At 41.0% G+C, this 21,347-nt stretch overlaps 1 long non-coding RNA gene across 1 annotated transcript in view; it reads left to right on the top strand.

Moving 5' to 3' along the window:
* Positions 7,354-21,347, top strand: part of LOC102181136 — a 43,636-nt gene continuing 29,642 nt past the window's right edge. Inside the window, exon 1 of the long non-coding RNA XR_310534.3 lies at positions 7,354-7,500. This is a non-coding gene — a long non-coding RNA (uncharacterized LOC102181136). The remainder of the gene's footprint in view (positions 7,501-21,347) is intronic.

Here is a 21,347-nt window from a genome sequence, read left to right as displayed (position 1 = left end):
ATCTCTGTTCATTTTCAAGGCGAGCCATTCAGTATCACAGGAATCCAAGTCTATGCCCAGCTAGTAATGCTGAAGAAGCTGAAGTTGAATGGTTCTATGAAGACCTACAAGAGTTTTTAGAACTAACACCCAAAAGAGATGTCTATTTCATTATAGGAGACTGGAATGCAAAAGTAGGAAGTCAAGAGGTACCTGGAGTAACAGGCAAATTTGGCCTTGGAGAACAGAATGAAGCAAGGCAAAGGCTAATAGAGTTTTGCCAAGAGAACGCACTGGTCATAGCAAACACCCTCTTCCAACAACACTAGAGAAGACTCTACACATGAACATTCACCAGATGGTCAATACGAAATTAGATTGATAATGTGCTTTGCAGCCAAAGATGGAGAAGCTCTATAAGTTCAGCAAAAACAAGACCGGGAGCTGACTGTGGCTCAGATCATGATTGCCAAATTCAGACTTGTATTGAAGAAAGTAGGGAAAACCGCAAGACCATTCAGGTATGACCTAATCAAATCCTTTATGATTATACAGTGGAAGTGAGAAATAGATTCAAGGGATTAGATCTGATAGACAGAGTGCCTGAGGAACTATGAACAGAGGTTCATGACATTGTAGAGGAGACAGTGATCAAGACCATCCCCAAGAAAAAGAAGTTCAAAAAAGCAAAGTGATAGTCTGAGGAGGCCTTACAAACAGCTGAGGAAATAAGAGAAGCTAAAGGCAAAGGAGAAAAGGAAACATATACCCGTTTGAATGCAGAGTTCCAAAGAATAGCAAGGAGAGATAAGAAAGCCTTCCTCAGTGATCAGTGCAAAGAAATAGAGGAAAACAATAGAATGGCAAAGACTAGAGATCTCTTCAAGAAAATTAGAGATACCAAGGGGACAATCTTGCAAAGATGGGTACAATAAAGGACAGAAATGGTATAGACCTAACAGAAGGAGAAGATATTAAGAACAGGTGGAAAAAATACACAGAACTGTACAAAAAAGATCTTCATGACCCAGATAATCACGATGATGTGATCACTCACCTAGAGCCAGACTGAATGTTAAGTCAAGTGGGCCTTAGGAAGCATCACTATGAACAAAGGTAGTGGAGGTGATGCAAATCCAGTTGAGCTATTTCAAATACTAATAGATGATGCAGTGAAAGTGCTGCACTCAATATGTCAGCAAATTTGGAAAACTCAACAGTGGCCACAGGACTGGAAAAGGTCAGTTTTCATCCCACTTCCAAAGAAAGACAATGCCAAAGAATGCTCAAACTACTGCACAGTTGCACTCATCTACACGTTAGCAAAGTAATGCTCAAAATTCTTGAAGCCAGGCTTCAGCAGTATGTGAACTGAGAACTTCCAGATGTTCAAGCTGGTTTTAGAAAAGGCAGAGGAACCAGAGATCAAATTGCCAGCATCAGTTGGATCATCAAAAAAGCAAGAGAGTTCAGAAAACATCTGCTTCCACTTCAGCGACTATGTCAAAGCCTTTGACTGTGTTTATCACAACAAACTGTGGGAAATTCTTCAAGAGATGGGAACACCAGACCATTGTACGTACGTCCTGAGAAATCTGTAGGCAGGTCAAGAAGGAACAGTTAGAACTGGACATGGAACAACAGTTCAGTTCAGTTCAGACGATCAGTTGTGTCCGACTCTCTGCGATCCCATGAATCGCAGCACGCCAGGCCTCCCTGTTCATCACCAGCTCCTGGAGTTCACTCAGACTCACGTCCATAGAGTCAATGATGCCATCCAGCCATCGCATCCTGTGTTGTCCCCTTCTCCTCCTGCCCCCAATCTATCCCAGCATCAGAATCTTTTCCAATGAGAACTCTTTGCATGAGGTGGCCGAAGTACTGGTGTTTCAGCTTTAGCATCATTCCTTGCAAAGAAATCCCAGGGCTGATCTCCCTCAGAATGGACTGGTTGGATCTCCTTGCAGTCCAAGGCACTCTCAAGAGTCTTCTCCAACACCACAGTTCAAAAGCATCCATTCTTCGGCACTCAGCCTTCTTCACAGTCCAACTCTCACATCCATACATGACCACAGGAAAAACCATAGCCTTGACTAGACGGACCTTAGTCGGCAAAGTAATGTCTCTGCTTTTGAATATGCTATCTAGGTTGCTCATAACTTTTCTTCCAAGGAGTAAGCGTATTTTAATTTCATGGCTACAGTTACCATCTGCAGTGATTTTGGAGCCCCCAAAAATAAAGTCTGACACTATTTCTACTGTTTCCCCATCTATTTCCCATGAAGTGATGGGACCAGATGCCATGATCTTTGTTTTCTGAATGTTGAGCTTTAAGCCAACTTTTTCACTCTCCACTTTCACTTTTATCAAGAGGCTCTTTAGCTCCTCTTCATTTTCTGCCATAAGGGTGGTGTCATCTGCATATCTGAGGTTATTGATATTTCTCCCAGCAGTCTTGATTCCAGCTTGTGTTTCTTCCAGTCCAGCGTTTCTCATGATGTACTCTGCATAGAAGTTAAATAAGCAGGGTGACAATATACAGCCTTGATGTACTCCTTTTCCTATTTAGAATCAGTCTGTTGTTCCATGTCCAGTTCTAACTGTTGCTTCCTGACCTGCATAGAGGTTTCTCAAGAGGCAGGTCAGGTGCTCTTGTATTCCCATCTCTTGAACAATTTTCCACAGTTTATTGTGATCCACACAGTCAAAGGTTTTGGCATAGTCAATAAAGCAGAAACAGATTTTTTCTGGAACTCTCTTGCTTTTTCCATGATCCACAAATGTTGGCAATTTGATCTCTGGTTCCTCTGCCTTTTCTAAAACCAGCTTGAACATCAGGAAGTTCACGGTTCACGTATTGCTGAAGCCTGGCTTGGAGAATTTTGAGCATTACTTTACTAGCATGTGAGATGAGTGCAATTGTGCGGTAGTTTGAGCATTCTTTGGCATTGCTTTTCTTTGGAATTGGAATGAAAACGGACCTTTTCCAGTCCTGTGGCCACTGCTGTTTTCCAAATTTGCTGGCATATTGAGTGCAGCACTTTCACAGCATCATCTTTCAGGATTTGAAATAGCTCCACTGGAATTCCATCACCTCCACCAGCTTTGTTCATAGTGATGCTTTCTAAGGCCCACTTGACTTTAGATTCCAAGATGTCTGGCTCTAGATGAGTGATCACACCATCATGATTATCTGGGTCGTAAAGATCTTTTTTGTACAGTTCTATGTATTGTTGCCACCTCTTCTTAATATCTTCTGCTTCTGTTAGGTCCACACCATCTGTCCTTTATCAGGCCCGTCTTTGCATGAAGTGTTCCCTTAGTATCTCTAATTTTCTTGACGAGATCTCTAGTCTTTCCCATTGTGTTCTTTCCCTCTATTTCTTTGCATTGATCGCTGAAGAAGGCTTTCTTACCTCTTCCTGCTATTCTTTGGCACTCTGCATTCAGATGCTTATATCTTTCCTTTTCTCCTTTGCTTTTCATTTCTCTTCTTTTCATGGCTATTTGTAAGGCCTCCCCAGACAGCCATTTTGTTTTTTGCATTTCTTTTCCATGGGGATGGTCTGGATCCCTGTCTCTTGTACAATGTCACAAACCTCATTCCATAGTTCATCAGGCACTCTATTTATCAGATCCAGGCCCTGAAATCTATTTCTCACTTCCACTGTATAATCATAAGGGATTTGATATAGGTCATACCTGAATGGTCTAGTGGTTTTCCCTACTTTCTTCAATTTGAGTCTGAATTTGGTAATAAGAGTTCATGATCTGAGCCACAGTCAGCTCCTGGTCATGTTTTTGTTGACTGTATAGAGCTTCTTGATATTTGGCTGCAAAGAATATAATCAATCTGATTTCGGTGTTGACCATCTAGTGATGTCCATGTGTAGAGTCTTCTCTTGTGTTGTTGGAAGAGGGTGTTTGCTATGACCAGTGCATTTTCTTGGCAAAACTCTATTAGTCTTTGCCCTGCTTCATTCTGCATTCCAAGGCCCAATTTGCCCGTTCCTCCAGGTATTTCTTGACTTCCTACTTTTGCATTCCAGTCTCCTATAATGAAAAGGACATCTTTTTTGGGTGTTAGTTCTAAAAGGTCTTGTAGGTCTTCATGAAACCATTCAACTTCAGCTTCTTCAGCATTATTGGTTGGGGCATAGACTTGGATAACTGAGATATTGAATGGTTTGCCTTGGAGACGAACAGAGATCATTCTGTTATTTTTGAGATTGCATCCAAGTACTGTACTTCGGACTCTTTTATTGACTATGATGGCTACTCCATTTCTTCTGAGGGATTCCTGCCTGTGGTAGTAGATATAATGGTCATCTGAGTTAAATTCACCCATTCCAGTCCATCTTAGTTCGTTGATTCCTAGAATGTCGATGTTCACTCTTGCCGTCTCTTGTTTGACCACTTCCAATTTGCCTTGATTCACGGACCTGACATTCCAGGTTCCTATGCAATATTGCTCTTTACAGCATCGGACCTTGCTTCTATCACCAGTCACATCCACAGCTGGGTATTGTTTTTTCTTTGGCTCCATCCCTTCATTCTTTCTGGAGTTATTTCTCCACTGATCTCCAGTAGCATATTGGACACCTACTGACCTGGGAGTACCTCTTTCAGTATCCTATCATTTTGCCTTTTCATACTGTTCATGGTGTTCTCAAGGCAAGAATACTGAAATGGTTTACCATTCCCTTCTCCAGTGGACCACATTCTGTCAGACCTCTCCACCATGACCCGCCCATCTTGGGTTGCCCTGCATGTCTTGGTTTCATTGAGTTAGACAAGGCTGTGGTCCTAGTGTGATTAGATTGACTAGTTTTCTGTGAGTATGGTTTCAGTGTATCTGCCCTCTGATGCCCTCTTGCAACAGCTACCATCTTACTTGGGTTTCTCTTACCTTGGGCGTGGGGTATCTCTTCATGGCTGCTCCAGCAAAGCACAGCTGCTGCTCCTTACCTTGGACGAGGGGTATCTCCTTACTGACGACTTTCCTGACCTTCAACGTGGGATGGCTCCTCTAGGCCCTCCTGCCTCCATGCCGCCACCGCTCCTTGGATGTGGGGTTGCTCCTCCCAGCCGTCGCCCCTGGCCTCAGGCACGGGGTGGCTTCTCCAGGGTGCCCCTGGCCTCTGTCGCAGGGTAGCTCCTCTCGGCCACCGCCCCTCACCTCGGACGCGGGGTGTCTCCTCCCAGCCGTCACTGACCTCCAACGCGGGGCAGCTCCTCCCGGCTGCCAACAACAGACTGATTCCAAATTAGGAAAGGAATATGTTAAGGCTGTATATTGTCATCCTGCTTATTTAACTTATATGCTGAGTAAATCATGTGAAATGCCAGGCTGGATGAACCACAAGCTGGAATCAACACTTCTGGGAGAAATATCAATAACCTCAAATATGCAGATGACACCCTTATGGCAGAAAGCGAAGAAGAACTAAAGAGCCTCTTGATGAAAGTGAAAGAGGAGAGTGAAAAAGTTGGCTTAAAACTCAACATTCAAAAATGAAGATCATGGCATCAGGTCCCAACACTTCATGGCAAATAGTGAAACAATGGAAACAGTGAAAGACTATTTTGGGGGGGGGGGCTCCAAAATCACTGCAGATGGTGACTGCAGCCATGAAATTAAAAGATGCTACTCCTTGGCAGGAAAGCTATGACCAACCTAGACAGCATATTAAAAAGCAGAGATATTACTTTGCCAACAAAGATCCATTTAGTCAAAGCTATGGTTTGTCCAGTAATCATGTATGGATGTGAGGGTTGGACTATAAAGAAAGCTGAGCACCAAAGAACTGAGGCTTTTGAACTGTGGTGTTGGAGAAGACTCTTGAGAGTCCCTTGGACTGCAAAGAGATCCAACCAGTCAATCATAAAGCAAATCAGTAGTGAATATTCATTGGAAGGACTGATGCTGAAGTTGAAACTCCAATACTTTGGCCAATTGATGTGAAGACTGACTCCTGAGAAAAGACCCCAATGCTGGGAAAGATTGAAGGCAGGAGAAGAAGGGAATGATAAAGGATGAGATGTTTGAATGGCATCATCGACTCAATGGACAGGAGTTTGAGCAAGCTCAAGGAGTTAGTGATGGACAGGGAAGCTTGGCATGCCACAGTCCATGGGGTCACAAGGAGACAGTTGCAACTGAGCTACTGAACTGACTGAAGTTTTCATTGCTTGGCATACAAGAATAGTGGATAATATTTTGCCTTCCACCGCTTTTTCATCAAAAAAAACCCACATTTTTATAACTATGTCACAGATAAGATCAATAGAAAATTTAATATAAAAATTCAAGTTCTGGTATTTTACAAAAGTCATGTGAGATAGAGATGGTTATCAGTAAATACAAATAAAATATTTAAAAAATTTCTTTGAATGGTATGGGACTTCTGGATGCACGTATTTAAAATTCTTTGATTAGGAAAAAAGAACAGTATAAAGAACTCCTGCTGTCTGCCTCCCCAAGTCTAACCTGAACTAACTAAGGTTTTGTTAAATTTGAAAGCTTTCTGCAGAAATAACCCTGAATACCCCACCCTTTTAGTGACCTTAGTGATGTTGAGCCTTCAGATTTTTCATGCATTTCTAAGATCTTTAGGTTAAAACTGTATAATAAGAAAAATATCTTTAATAATTTTCAAAGAAGAATGTATTGACAATAGGGAAAGTCTGTTTCAAAAGTTGAGGTTTTGTGACAAACAGAAAGTAGTGATCTAAAGAGTTGTATTTCCATATTAGTTGGGCTTTATTGGGGTGTTGACTCGATGCACATGAATTTGGGTGAACTCCAGGAGTTGGTGATGGACAGGGAAGACTGGCGTGCTGCAATTCATGGGGTCGCAAAGAGTCGAACATGACTGAGTGACTGAACTGAACTGAACCGAATGGAACTCAGGAACACAGGCCTCTTTGGTCAACCCCTCAGTGTGTATTACTCAAGAACAACAGAAGAAGAAAGGTATTTCTTCATGTTCCTACTGTACAGAAGTGTAGATGAAAGTGACTAGCAGACAGAACTGAATGGAATAAAGCACATGCACACCCAAGAAAGCAATAAAATGGCACCCTTCTATGCCAGTATTCTTCACACACTGAAGAATATTTTTTAGTAGGGTTGTAGTGAGTTGAATTAAGTACCCCCCCCCACCCCCGCGAAAAAAAAGGTGTCTCTAAGTCCTAACCCTGGTACTTGTGAATGTGAGCTTGTTTAAAAACAGGGTCTTTGCAGTTGCATTTAAACTAAAGACTTCAAGATGAGATCATCCTGAGGTTTTGGGTGTGCCCTAAATCCAAGGACACATGTCTTTATAAAGGAAGAAGAGACAGATTTGAGACCCAGAGACAGGGGAAAGATCAACTGAGGCAAAAATTGGAAGACAGCCATGAGCCAAGCACTACCCGGAGGAGCCACAGGAAGCTAGGAGAGAGGCCTGGCATGGATTCTTCCTTAGGGCCTCCGGATGCTGTCAACCCCTTAACTTCATACTTCTGGTCTTCAAAACTGTAAGAGAATAAATTTCTGTCATTTTAAGCCACCAGCTTGTGAGGATTTGTTATGGCAGTCCAGGACACTAGTAAGGGGAGAAACTAATTTTTAAAGGTCTTGGATGCTTTATGTTTAAAATAAGGAGTTCATTTAAAATTAAATTTAATTAATTAATTTTAAATTAGACATTTAAAACTATTAGGAATTGTCTCTATCTCACTGGATTTTGGTTTTGGTCAATTTAAAGTTATACTTACCAAGGAGAGATGTCCGTTTATATAAATAATTATAACTTTTTAGGAAATTTTGAAATAGGGGCTTCCCTGGTGGCTCAGTGGTAAAGAAGCCACCTACAATATAGGAGATATGGGTTTGATCCCTGGATTTGGAAGATCCCCTGGAGAAGGAAATGGCAACCCACTCCAGTATTCTTGCCTGGAGAATCCCAAGGACAGAGGAGCCTAAGAGGCTACAGTCCATGGGGTCACAAAAGTATTAGATATGACTGTGAGACTGAGCATGTGTGTAATTTTGAAATAGAATAAAAGGCTAAATAAAAGTAGTTAATAATGGTATAATTATATAATAAAATTATATAAATTATTTATTTTAAGTTCAAGTAATCAAGATTTCTGGGAGAAATATCAATAACCTCAGATATGCAGATGACACCACCCTTATGGCAGAAAGTGAAGAGGAACTCAAAAGCCTCTTGATGAAAGTGAAAGAGGAGAGTGAAAAAGTTGGCTTAAAGCTCAACATTCAGAAAATGAAGATCATGGCATCTGGTCCCATCACTTCATGGGAAATAGATGGGGAAACAGTGGAAACAGTGTCAGACTTTATTTGGGGGGGCTCCAAAATCACTGCAGATGGTGATTGCAGCCATGAAATTAAAGGACACTTACTCCTTGGAAGGAAAGTTATGACCATCCTAGATAGCATATTAAAAAGCAGAGATATTACTTTGCCAACAAAGGTCCATCTAGTCAAGGCTATGGTTTTTCCAGTAGTCATGTATGGATGTGAGAGTTGGACTGTGAAGAAAGCTGAGCACCGAAGCATTGATGCTTTTGAACTGTGGTGTTGGAGAAGACTCTTGAGAGTGCCTTGGACTGCAAAGAGATCCAACCAGTCCATCCTAAAAGAGATCACTCCTGGTATTCTTTGGAAGGAATGATGCTAAAACTGAAGCTCCAGTACTTTGGCCACCTCATGCGAAGAGTTGACTCATTGGAAAAGACTCTGATGCTGGGATGGATTGGAGGCAGGAGGAGAAAGGGACGACAGAGGATGAGATGGCTGGATGGCCTCACTGACTCGATGGATGAGTTTGAGTGAACTCCGGGAATTGGTGATGGACAGGGAGGCCTGGTGTGCTGTGATTCATGGGGTCGCAAAGAGTCGGACATGACTGGGCGACTGAACTGAACTGAACTGAAGAAAAACATTTTTCTTATTTCTCTAGTCTTTTATCCTCTTCCCCTCTCCTGTCAGTTTTCTTTTGAAATATTCAGAATCATAAGACTTCTTTTGGGGAACACTGAAGGATTTAAGATTTAAACAATAAATCTAAACCTTAAACTAAGGATTTCAAGATGAGATCATCCTGGATTTGGGGTGTACACTAAATCCAATGCCAGATATCTTCATAATGGAAAGAGAGAGATTTGAGATGCAGAGACAGAGGAAAAGGTCATGTTGTCTAAAAAGATTTAGACAATAAAATAAGTTACTTGATCTTAGAAAACAGAACTATGGTGTCGCTATTCTTTGTCAGAATTTTAGCAGATTGCTAACTTTGGGTTGAGTGCTGTCCACTTCTGAGCGATCATGTGAGTTGGACAAATCAAAACACTGGGGAGTCTTCCTGTGGGGATGAATAGAGACAGGTCAGAGCCAGGCAGGCAGAAAGCCTATGATTCAGATCCTGCTGGGTTCCCAGGCTCTCCTGCCCTTCTCTTCCCACAGTCAGAGCTGTTTGAACCCCACCTGCTGCCTTAGCACTGCCCTGAGGCCACAGTTCCACATTCACCCGTAAAGCAGCCTGAACCCCAGTGGTTCTCAAGCTTCAGTTGCATTTGTAAAAATGCCAACCCATGTGTGTTGCCCTAGATTTTCTCAGTCCAAGTTATCAGGGCCCAGACCTGGCAATATGAATTTAGAATTCCTCCAGGTGATTCTATGCCAGTGCATGACTCAGCGATGATGGACAAACAAGCTAGACCAGTGGTTCTTCAAGTGTGGTCCCTGAATCAGCATCATCACCATCCCTCGGGAACTTGTTAGAAATGCAAAGTCCTGGGCCCCACCTCAGGCTTGCTGAATCAAAAATGGGAAGGGAATCCAATTATCTGTGGTTTAACAAGTCTTTCAGTGATTCCTGTGAGAGCTCAAATTTGAGAAGCATTGTCCATACTTAGACTCACTTCCAAAGAACAGAGTCTGGATAAGGGGAAAATGGTAATTCTGAAAATCTGGTGAGCATCACTTTAATCAGGTGACCAGGTTTAACACCCTTTGTGTTAAATCTTGCTGGTGTCATGTGCCTCCTGACACGATGTCCTTCACCCTCGTGGTCTTCTTCCTACAGAACCATAATCCAAATCTAATCATTAGGAAACACCAGACATGTGAAAAAAAAAATAGAGAATATTCTACAAAATACTCTTCAAGACTACCAAGGTCTTGAATAGCAAGGAAAAACTGAGAAATTGTCACAGACTGGAGAAGACTAAGGAGACATGACAATTGAATACAATGTAGGATCCTGAATTGCATCCTGGAGCAGAAAAGGACAATAGTGGGAAAAGTGGAGAAAAATGTGAATAAGGTCTGAAGTTGAGTTACTAGTAGTGCACCAGCATTCATTTCTTAATTTGACAAATGTATCCCATGAAGTAAGATACTGACATTAAGAAAATGGGATGAACAGTATATGGGAACACTTTGCATGTTTTGGAACTTCTCTGTAAATCTAAAAGTATGCCAAAAAATATTTTAAAAAGTCAACAACAACAAAAAAAAAATAGGGGAAAAAAATTGTGGTCCACAGATCAGCAGCATCTACACCGCCTGAAAACTTGTTAGTAGTGAAAATGATCAGAACCCATTCCAGACTGGCTGAATCAGAGTGTGCATTCTTTTTCAGAAGATCCTCAGGTCAATCATTCAGTGTACAGTAAAAGTTGAAAAACCCTGCTCTTTACCACAAGCCTGGGATTTAGCATCAGCTTAACCTTGTCTGGGCTTGAAACACATACTAGTTTCTATTTTGAGCCACTGTCTATTTATTAAAACCCAAACTCTGTTTTCAACCTGATTGAGATCAATAAGCTCTGTGCCACTCCTTAGGGGCCTGTGCTTATATGTTATAACATTCCCCAAAGGCTCAGACCCTACCTTTTATTTATGAGATATTTTTTTCCTTAAAAGGTGGGGTCTTGCCTTTGATCCCTAAGCCTGCCTGGGGCCTGCTACCTGTCACAGACTTCCCTCTTGTTGACATGCCACGTATTTTAAGTGCTGCCTCCTCAAAGCACCCCGTCATAGTGTTCCATGCACCTCTTGTGCTGATAGCACTGGGATTTCCACTTATTGTCACTAAAAAATCAGATGTTATACTCTATTTGCAGATTCAACCAGGCCTGGAAATATCTAGAGATAGGATGGCATGTGCAGAGCTTGCTTCTCCATCAGATAGCTCAACAAAAAGAGCAGGATTTCCAGAAATTCCAATGTTTACTGAAAAACTGGGTTCAACAGGATTTGGGATTTGAGATAAAAGCTAGAGGCCTAGGAATGAAACCGGAGAGGTAAACAATTTTCTCTGTGTCCAGATTTTTTCTTTTGGTGTCATTGAATCTCAGAAATAAGAACCTACTGATTTTATAAAGATAGTTTGCTTTTATGGATATTATAAAATCCAGCCAGAATGGTGAGCATGGACACTTTTCCTGAACATGTTAGCATTAACTTTCTTTCTTGGAGAAAAGGATTGTAGTGAATTCCTGAAGTTTAAAAGTTAAGAGACAAGACTCCTTAAACAGATGCCTGGCCCAAAGGAAGACCAGGCTTCTTGCTTTTGTAGGGAAAACACTGGGCCCCCGTCTTGGGGCATCTTGGCAAGCATCATCCTCAGGAAATATTGTGTGAATCAGACTAACTCTTCAGGGAAGAGTTGCACCAGCAGCCAAATGACTTGTGAGCAGCTGAGGCAACCATGTGATGACCTTAAGGTTGGAACCAACCTTGTGAGTGGGACGTGGGAGAGGCTGATGGGATTCCACACCTGTCTGAGCAGTGGAAGAGCTCTGGACTGGACTGGGAGTGCCCATGTCGGCAGGGGCTAGATAGTTCATGAGTATCCAGTTTACAACTCTCTGGTGCACTGAGTGTGCTCCGTTTGCAGTGACCTGGAGACACCCATTTGAACCAACACATTCCACTCCACAAATGCACCAATTTCCAATCTTTTTGTGTAGTTTCTTTTCATTTAAACATTTGAAAAACTCTAATCTTGCTGCTGAACAACTAAGGGGAGAAGAGATTTTTCTCACATTTTGATTAGGATAGACAGGAGACTTGTATTATCTTTCATAATACAAGTGACTAGAGTAGTTTCACAATCCAGAGAAAAAGGAGAGCTGGGGAAAAGAGGAGCCAGGCTACCTGAGGGCATTGACCCCTGGCTGCGGTGGAGGAGGCAAATTCACCCTGAGATGAACAGTGGCGACTTCGGTGTCAATGTTAGGAAGAAATTCCACTCTTTTGGAACAATTTAACATCATCTTTATTTAAGATATTCAAGTTTAAAATTTTGACACTTTGGAATCTAAGAATTGCAATGAAATACCCAATAAGAAAAAACATGTCATAGAAGGTAGCGCTTTTACTCCTTTGGCTTTGGGATCCTAAGTTGCATTACAAAACCAATTAGCTGTAGGCTAGGCAGTATGTGAGTCATTTTTTTCTTCTCACATTAATATCAACTGTGAAATCTAAAGTGAATGATGACGTTCCCAGGACAATTGCATATGATTCTTCTTCAACAAGTTTGGGCAAATTAGAGTAGCTGTCATAAGGGAATACGTCATCTAACGCTATTTTAATGGTGATGGCTCCACTGGGAAGGACCATAAGGGAGAAAATGAGTTTAGTGTCTGGGCTGTGTCTGAAGTCAAAGTGAAGCTGAAAAGCAAATATTATATTGAAATTAATTTAGGGTTTTGTTGATAACAGATGAGAAATTAGCTTCAGGGATGTTTAAAAAAACACCAATAATTTTGAAAAGCAATGAGATCCATTCATTCATCTGTAGGTATACAAAGTTATTTACATTCTGATCAAAAGTATGAGAAAAAAATCATAGTAAAATGTCTGGAATGAGATGCATTAAGTTAAAAGTGAGTGTCTTCAATGATGGGACAATGGAAATTAACCTATTTCTTCCCATTTCTCAATAATTTCAGTTTGTCTGAAATTGTTCAATAATTAAAAGAATAAATTCCTTTCAAAAATTACAGCACAAAAGGACAAATAAATATGATTACATAATATGATGATATTAATCATAATATATAATTCTACTTATATGAAGTATCTAAAGTGGTCAAATCATAGAAATAGGAAGTAGCAAGGTAGTTGCCAGGGGCTGTGAGGAGGGGAAGGGGTAGCTTCAGTGTCACAAGATCAGAGATAGAAAGATCTAGAGATCTGTGCACAGCAATGTTAATATACTGAACACCATGACCTATACACTTAAACATGGTTAAAATGGTAAATTTTAATTTTACTTAAAAATTTTTAACTTAAAAAAAAAGGTAAAATGAATAGTACAGGACCTCCCTAGTGGTCCAGGGGCTAGGAATCCTCCTGCCAATGCAGGGGACAAGGGAAGATCCCACATGCCTCAAGGCAGCTAAGCCCGTGGTCTGCAACAAGAGATGCTACAGCAATAAGAAGCCCACATACCACAAGGAAGAGTAGCCCCAGCTCACCACAGCTATAGAAAGACAGTGTGCAGCAATGAAGATGCAGCGTAGTCAAGAATAAAAAAAAAAAATTAAAAAAAATGAACAGTACAATATGGGACCATATGTAAAATAACAATGATGAAAAGATTAAAATGTTTAAAGTAAAGTATATTCAACAAGGACCTGGGACACTGTCAAGATATGGGAGTTAAGGTCAGAAATGAGCCCAAAGTGCCCGCCTGATGCTGGCACCACGGAAGAAGTTGGACGTACAGGAAGGGAAGCAGTTTTGCAGAAGAAAAGGAGATACAAGATATGAATTCAACTTAAGGAACCAGTGTCTATAGGATAACCAGTCTAAAGTTTGCCTTAGAAAGCTGGATAAACAGATCTGGAGCACAGGATATAAAGATCTGGATTGGAAAGAAAGACCCAGTGATCTGAAGTGGGTGGGGTCACCCTAGATTAGAGCGAAAAATAAGACAAATGCAGGCTAAACGAAAATGAACATGTAACAACAACCAGTGTGTGGGGTAACCGAGAAAAAGGGAGTGTATTTATTTCTTAGGGCTGCTGTAACAAATTACCACAAACTGGGCAGCTTACAACAACAGAAATGTATTTGCTCACAGTTCTAAAGGCCTGAAATCTGAAATCCAGGTGTCGCTGGAACATGCTCCCTCCAACGATTCTGGCAAAGACTCCTCGGTTCTTCACACTCCTGGTGTCTCTATGCATTTCGTGACTTGCGGCTGCAACACTCCAGTGACTGCACCATCCAGTCTCTGCCTCTGTCTTCACACTGCCTTTTCTTCTGTGTGTGTGTGCCTTTTCCTCTTCTATCTCTTCAAAGAAAACCTGTCATTAATCTAGAGCTCACCTTCACAAGCTAGGCTGATCTCACCTCAAAAAATTCCTAACTATATCTGTAAAATCCCTTTACCACATAATATTACATCCCCTGGTTCCAGGGGTTAGGATGTGGATATCTTTTGGGGAGTTACCATTCAACTCACTGTATGAATAAGGTCAGGAAATTATAAGAACTTTGGGGGTGGGGAAGGATGAATTGGGATTTAGAGATTAGCAGATGCGAACTATTGTATTTAGAGTAGATAAATAACAGGCCTACTTTATAGCACAGTAACTATATTCAATGCCCTGTGATGATAAACCACAATGGAAAAGAATATGAAAAGCAATATATATATGTAGATATATAACACTGAATCACTTTGTTGTACAGCAGAAATGAACACATTGCAAATTAACTATGCGGTAAGTCACTATGGCAGATGCTGCTCATAGCACCAACTGTCTCGCTGTTCGTCACTGTGTGGACTGTTCACTGAATCCACGGTAGACAAGGTGCAAGCTAAGAGTCTAGAGGAAAACTCAAGGAGCCATAGAAACTGCAGACACGTTTATTCTCTCCTGGCTGGTGCAGCAGCCATAGCAGGGGACGTAACACAACTTCAATATTGCCACCAAGCCTCAGATGGTGCTTATATAGGCGTACTGCACAAAGTAGCCTGTAATCAAACGAGTACCTCATGAGACGCATGCCCAGTGCTATAAGTGATCTCAGCTGTTACATAATCATTATTTATAAAACATGGGGTAAGAGTAAGAGGCCGTGGGGCAAGAAAGCGTGACCATACCATCTTGGCTGGTTTGCTCTTTCCCTACAGTCCCTATATATGAACTTTCAGGTTTAGAGCTTTCAAAGATGTGAGCATGCCCAGAGGAAGGACAAAGAGGGACAAGAAGAAGAAGTAGCTGAAGAACCGGAGAGATCCATGATAGAGGAAATGGCAAGGGGATTTTCTTTATTTGAGGAGGTACTGTTAGTTTAAAGAATTCGCCTGCCAATGCAGGAGACACAAGAGACATGGGTTCAATCCCTGGGTTGGGGAGATCCCATGGAGGAGGAAATGGCAACCCGCTGCAGTATTCTTGCCTGGGAAGTCCCACAGTTAGAGAACCGGGCGGGCTACAGTCCATGGGATCTCAAAGAGAAACGACTGAGCGACTGAGCACCATCGTTCATTGTTGTTAATTTTCGAAGCATAGAACCTGAATGCAGAACAGTACACAAAGGTTGCAGCAGCCATTCAGAATGCAATTCAGTGTTACTGCCTCTTCTGTGACAGAAGAGCTACTACCCAGACATCACCGGATCGTGTTTTCAAGAGGGTAGGTAGAATTAAATCTAGCAGGGACCCAGAACCAGTGCCATCAGTGGCAGGCATGAGTGAGATCGCTGCTTGCCCTCCATCTCCTATTACTAATGACCCTTCAGCTCTACCATCTCCCACCTCCTCTCCCGCCTCCAGTCGGTAACTCTTACCCGTTCACTAGATGCCCCTTACCCACTCACTGTATTCCAGCTGTCATACTGAACCACTGTACTTTCCAAGGTACTATATCATAAGATTAAAAGAATGTGTTTTCTTTATTTTTTAATGTATTATTTGTGTGAGAAATATCATAAGCCTTTTAGAATACAGTATTACACAGCTGATTATTTTAGTTATTTACCTCAGCTAACTTTGTTGGACTTACAAACATTTTGAACTTACAAACGAGCTCTCTAAGTAGAACACGTTCATCTGTAGGGGATTTACTATACTTCAGCAAAATGAATTAAAAAAAAAAAACTATGGGGAAAAGGATCTCTTTGTATGAGTCAGTCAATAAGTCCTACACTAAAAAAAAAAAAAAAAAAAACCTGCTTAATTTTGTGTAACACACCTTTCCCCAAATGCATTTGGCATTCTCTTCTCCAGTGTAAATACAAAGATGAATAAGGTCCTATCCCAGACTTTATGAAGGCCAGTGGGAAAGCAGCCTGTTCTCAAAATAATTGGATTGCACTGTTTATGTGCTACAATAGAAAAATGTTCAAAGTGATGGAGGCCCAGTTAGAGGTAAAAGCAATTCTCTGTAGAATCAAAGAGTGTAATTGGAAACTGGCCAAAAAAAAAAAAAAAACCTGCCGAGGAGGAGGCTTAATTCCAGGAGGAGACTTCATGGCCAGTGGCTTAGAGGCTGGGAAGGGCTTATGGAGTGTTTAGAGAAAGAAAGTTTGGATGACCCTAGAGGGTATGGCCTGAGTAAACAAGAGGTTGTGCTGAGACTGTGCACAGACTTTTATCCTTACTTTTGTGTCCCTCTCTAATCAAGATCTGGAACACTAAAGGGAGTCCAGTGTGGGGAAAGAAAGAAGACTGCTAGTTACCATAGAAATTAAAGAATCACCTAGGGCTCTGTGAGTTTAGATTGATCTACTTTGAGCACAGGTTTCCAAAGATAAAGGTTAGAAGGATACTGAAGAACAGGGTGAGACTTCCCTGATGATCCAGTGGTTAAGACTCTGTGTTTCCAATAGAGGGGGCACAAGTTCAATCCTTAGTCAGGGAATTCGAATTCCCAGATGCTGCGTGGTGTGGCAAAAAATAAATAAATAAATAAAAAGCAGGACAGCAGTGGGAAGAGGCAACATGTGCGACACGGGAAAGAGGACTGTAGTAGAGGCCAGAAGCAATGATGATCTCTGGGCTTGTCAGCTTCGGAACATGGACAAAGAGCAACACAGCTGAAAGGAAGTGACAGCTGAGAAGGGACATGGGAAAACAGAGTTCACAATCCCTCACACAAGCTTTCGAATCTCAACAGCTCTGAAAAGCTAGCATTTAAAAAAATAAGTCTGGTGCAAGTCGCTTGGTGGTGAGCCCAACCTGAGTTAACACGAGGACATTTGTAATATTCACACTTTACAGTGAATAAACACATTTTGCTGAAGAAACATTGGATTTGATTACAGGATATTGCTCCCATAATACATAGCACATGCCTCATCTTACCTTTCTCAGACTTGATAAACGTCAGAACCAGATATTTCTGAGTTACCTAACGCTTTTGATATGTCATTTTGCACCCATAGTAAGTCCAGGGTGAAAGCTGCATTTGAGGAATTCAACATCAACTTGCTCTCCTGTCAAGAGAAAGTATACACAGATCAGGTGTGTGTGTGTGTGTGTTTGGGCAGCGGTGGAGGCGGGGGGACATAGACAATTTTCTAGCAAACTAGAATCATTTCTATCTCTAGTGTAAATTTTAAGTAAAATGTCAGAATAATCCAGGAAAAAAATTATCCTCACAGGAAGAGTTATTAAATTTTAACAACTTGAAACAAATTTCACAGTAAGGCTAAAGCTTAAGGCCTAATGTATACAGTGGCACTGTACACAGATTTTCCTGTATCAAAAATCCAGCTCAGATTTTCATCTGAGCTAACTTCTATGAGAAAATTTCAACAAGTAAACTTTACATATTTTCTTCTCTGTGATTTGCTTCCACTTCTGAGCTCTTACTGAACCAGACCAGCCTAACAGGGACTGCTGCCTGTCTTCACATGCCCTCCTTGACTCACAGAACACTCAGATCTCTTTTGAAGTGAGGCCTTTGGAATACAGCCATTTTCTAGAGGCTATTTTTACTTGCTCAAGCAGATTTACAAGAGTGATTTGCAAAACCTCACTTGTTCCCTTTAGGTGGATTTGCTGAGAAATGTGAAGAAGAGAGCAGAAAAAACAATCAGCCTTCCCATGCTTTCTATTTAGAGAGAAGAAAAGTGGACTTTGAACAATTAGCAACAGTTTAGAAAAAGAAGGCATCCTTTGCTGGCTCACAAAGTCCTGATTACTGGACCAGGTCTAATTTAACTTGGTGAACAGGGAAGAGCATTTTACCAAAGCATGTGTGTGTATGTTGTGTGTGTGTGTGAACATGCATGCACACGCACACACATATACACATCATAGACCACTGAAGGGACAATTTAGGAAGTACAAACTACCTATGTGGAAACTAAATGATGCAAGGATATATTGTACAGCACAGGGAATACAGCCAATATTTTATAATAACTTTAAATGGAATATAACCTTTAAAAATTATATTCCTGAAAAATTAAATTCCATAAATTTGTAAATCAACCATACCTCAATTAAAAAAAAAATCCATGTCCACCAGATAAAAAAGTATTTCTCTCTCCCCTCCCTCCTTTCTCTTCTCCTCCATCAGCCTTCCCACTACACAATGACCTCAAAGATGACTGGGATTCAGTGAAAATCAAACATGTTGTTGCAAGTAAGTTTTCAGAACAGATGAGTTCATTTGATCACATTCCAGTTTCCTAATTACTATGAATTAATTATAATGAGAGGAAATACACATAAATTATAACTGCTCTATTTTTCCATTCAGCAGAAATAATACAGTATGGTGGTGCTAGTGGTAAAATACCCACCTGCAGGAGACAGAAGAAACCTGGATTCAATCCCTGGGTCAGGAAGTTCCCCTGGAGAAGGGCATAGAAACCTGCTCCATTATTCTTGCCTGGAGAATACCATTTACAGAGGAGCCTGGCAGCTACAGTCCATGGGGTCACCAAGAGCTGTACACGACTGAAGGGACTTAGTAGTAAGCATAAATAATTGCAACACATCCTGAGATTAACACTTACTATTTTATCTCTGCCCAGAGTGGGACAACTAAAATGAGACATCATGGCTTTTTAGACCCTGTTTAAATCGCTCGATACTGTATCTCTCATTCAGTTTTCCATGCGTCATTCATTCACTCAACACATATTTCACATGCACTTTTTCTTGTGCTCGTAGCATTTCTGCCAGTGTCAGAAACAAGGTGAGAACACAGACTTTTCAAGAGAAGAAAGTTAACCATTGATCGACAAGCAGCTATTCTGGGCCCAATAACTTACTTTGTCATTTAATTTATTCTCCAAAACCATGGTTATTATTATCCCCATTTTCTAAAGATGGGAAACAGATTTAGAGAAATAAAAGAGCTTTCACAGAGCTCATACAGCTAAAAGATGATGAAAACCAGATTCATCTTTTCCATCAGAGATTTATGTACCACTTACCAAGTGTCTGGGAGTGCCCTGGGATATACCATGATACAAAACAAACAAAAGTCCTTCCCTGCTACCACTTCCCACTGTAACAGTGGCCTCTTAACCCTGGTTGAGAACACACTAGGATCACCTGGAGAGCTTCTAAAACACACCTGCACCAATGTCTGTGTGTGTGTGTGTGTGTGTGTGTGTGTGTGTGTGTGTGGTGGGTTGGGGGGGGAGGTTAGTCGCTCAGTCGAATATGACTGTTTGCAACCAATGTTTACTTCTGGTAATTTCTGGAAGTAAAACCCAAGTTTAAAGACTTTTTAAAAATCACCAAGTATTTCAGGAGTGAGTCCAGTATTGAGAATCTTTCATTTATTAGATTATGCTAAATACGAGGTCACCACTCAAAAAATTTACACTGTACAGAAGTTACAGATAAATGCATAAAAATATAACTCACTTGGAAAACAATTTTGAGGTAATGTATAAGCAAATTTAAAATTGCATCATACATATTTAAAGTAAAGGAATTCATGAAAGACACAGTTACTTTTGAAGTTGGGATGGTTTTATGCACAAAATTGCACCTCTCCAACTCATATTTTAACATTCGAACCCCACTATCTGAGAATGTGGGTGTATTGGGAGATAGGGCTTTTAATGAGGTAATTAAGTTAAAATGAGGTCATTAGGGTGGACTGTAGTCCAATCTGAATAGTGTCTTTATAAAAAGAAGACATTTGGGCACACAGAGAATCAGAGATCCAAACACAAAGGCGAGACCATGTAAGGACACAGCAAGAAAGCAGCCATCCACGAGCCAATAAGAGAGGCTTCAGGAGAAATCAACTCTGCAGACACCTTGATCTTGGATGTCTGGCCCACAGAACTATGGAGAAAATTAATTTCCATTGTTTGAGACACCCAGCCTGTGGAATTTTTTAGGGTACCCTAGCAAACTAATATCCATGGGCTCATGGAAGTATAATTTCTCAAATGAAGAGAGCAAAGAAAAAGCACTTGAAGGTAGTGTATGCTTTTGCCTAGAGTCAAAAATCTAGTCCAGTTCTCAAACTTGAGTGGGTAACAAAACCATTGTGGAATTCAGTAAAGAGCATATACTCAAGGTTATCTTACTTCCACAAGTTTGAGCCATTCTGTTCTTTGCTTGCTTCTAGTGATTCTGATAGGCAACACTGAAATGGTGCAACTCAGATGGGACTTGTACCTATGGTCTTTTAACTGAGATCACACACTTGGTTTCAGGACTCAGTGAAGCTCAGGTTCTTGGAGTCTAACTGCAGAAAGAGTTCAGTGAGAGGCAAAGTGATAGGTAAGAAGTGGATTATTTAGAAAGAAACACACTCCATAGACAGAATGTGGACCATCACAGAAGGTAAGAGCAGCCTTGAAATATGATGTGGTTAGTTTTTATGGGCTGGGTAATCTCATAGATTAATGAGTGGAAGGATTATTCCAACTATTTTGGGGAAGGAGCAGAGATTTCCAGGAATTGGGCCACTGCCCACTTTTTGGTCTTTGATGGTTGGCCTCAGAACTGTCATGGTACTGGTGGGTGTGTCACATAGCCTGTTAATGTGTCACAATGAGAGTATACTGAGGCACAAAGTCTGGTGAAAATTGACTCATCTGCCGTCTTGGACCTAATGGTTCTAGGACCTATTTTGTTCTAATCATTTTATATAATGTCTTCAGGCTGTGTAATTCTTTTAAAGTTTGTGCCATGCACCCTCCTATTCTGTTTTAACACCATTTAGAATCATTAGACGAAGAAGGTGGGAATTGGGAGAACTTTCCAGTAGTCATGTATGGATGCGAGAGTTAGACCATAAAGAAGGCTGAATGCCCAAGACTTGATACTTGGCACTGAATTGAAATTGTGCTGCTGAAGAAGACCTTTGAGAGCCCCTTGGACAGTAAGGATATCAAATTAGTC

Source organism: Capra hircus, chromosome 14 (genome assembly GCF_001704415.2).
Source record: "Capra hircus breed San Clemente chromosome 14, ASM170441v1, whole genome shotgun sequence".
In the NCBI taxonomy this organism is placed as follows: domain Eukaryota; kingdom Metazoa; phylum Chordata; class Mammalia; order Artiodactyla; family Bovidae; genus Capra; species Capra hircus.
The sequence above is the reverse complement of the archived record's forward strand: the minus strand, read 5'-3'. Positions and strand labels throughout refer to the sequence as shown.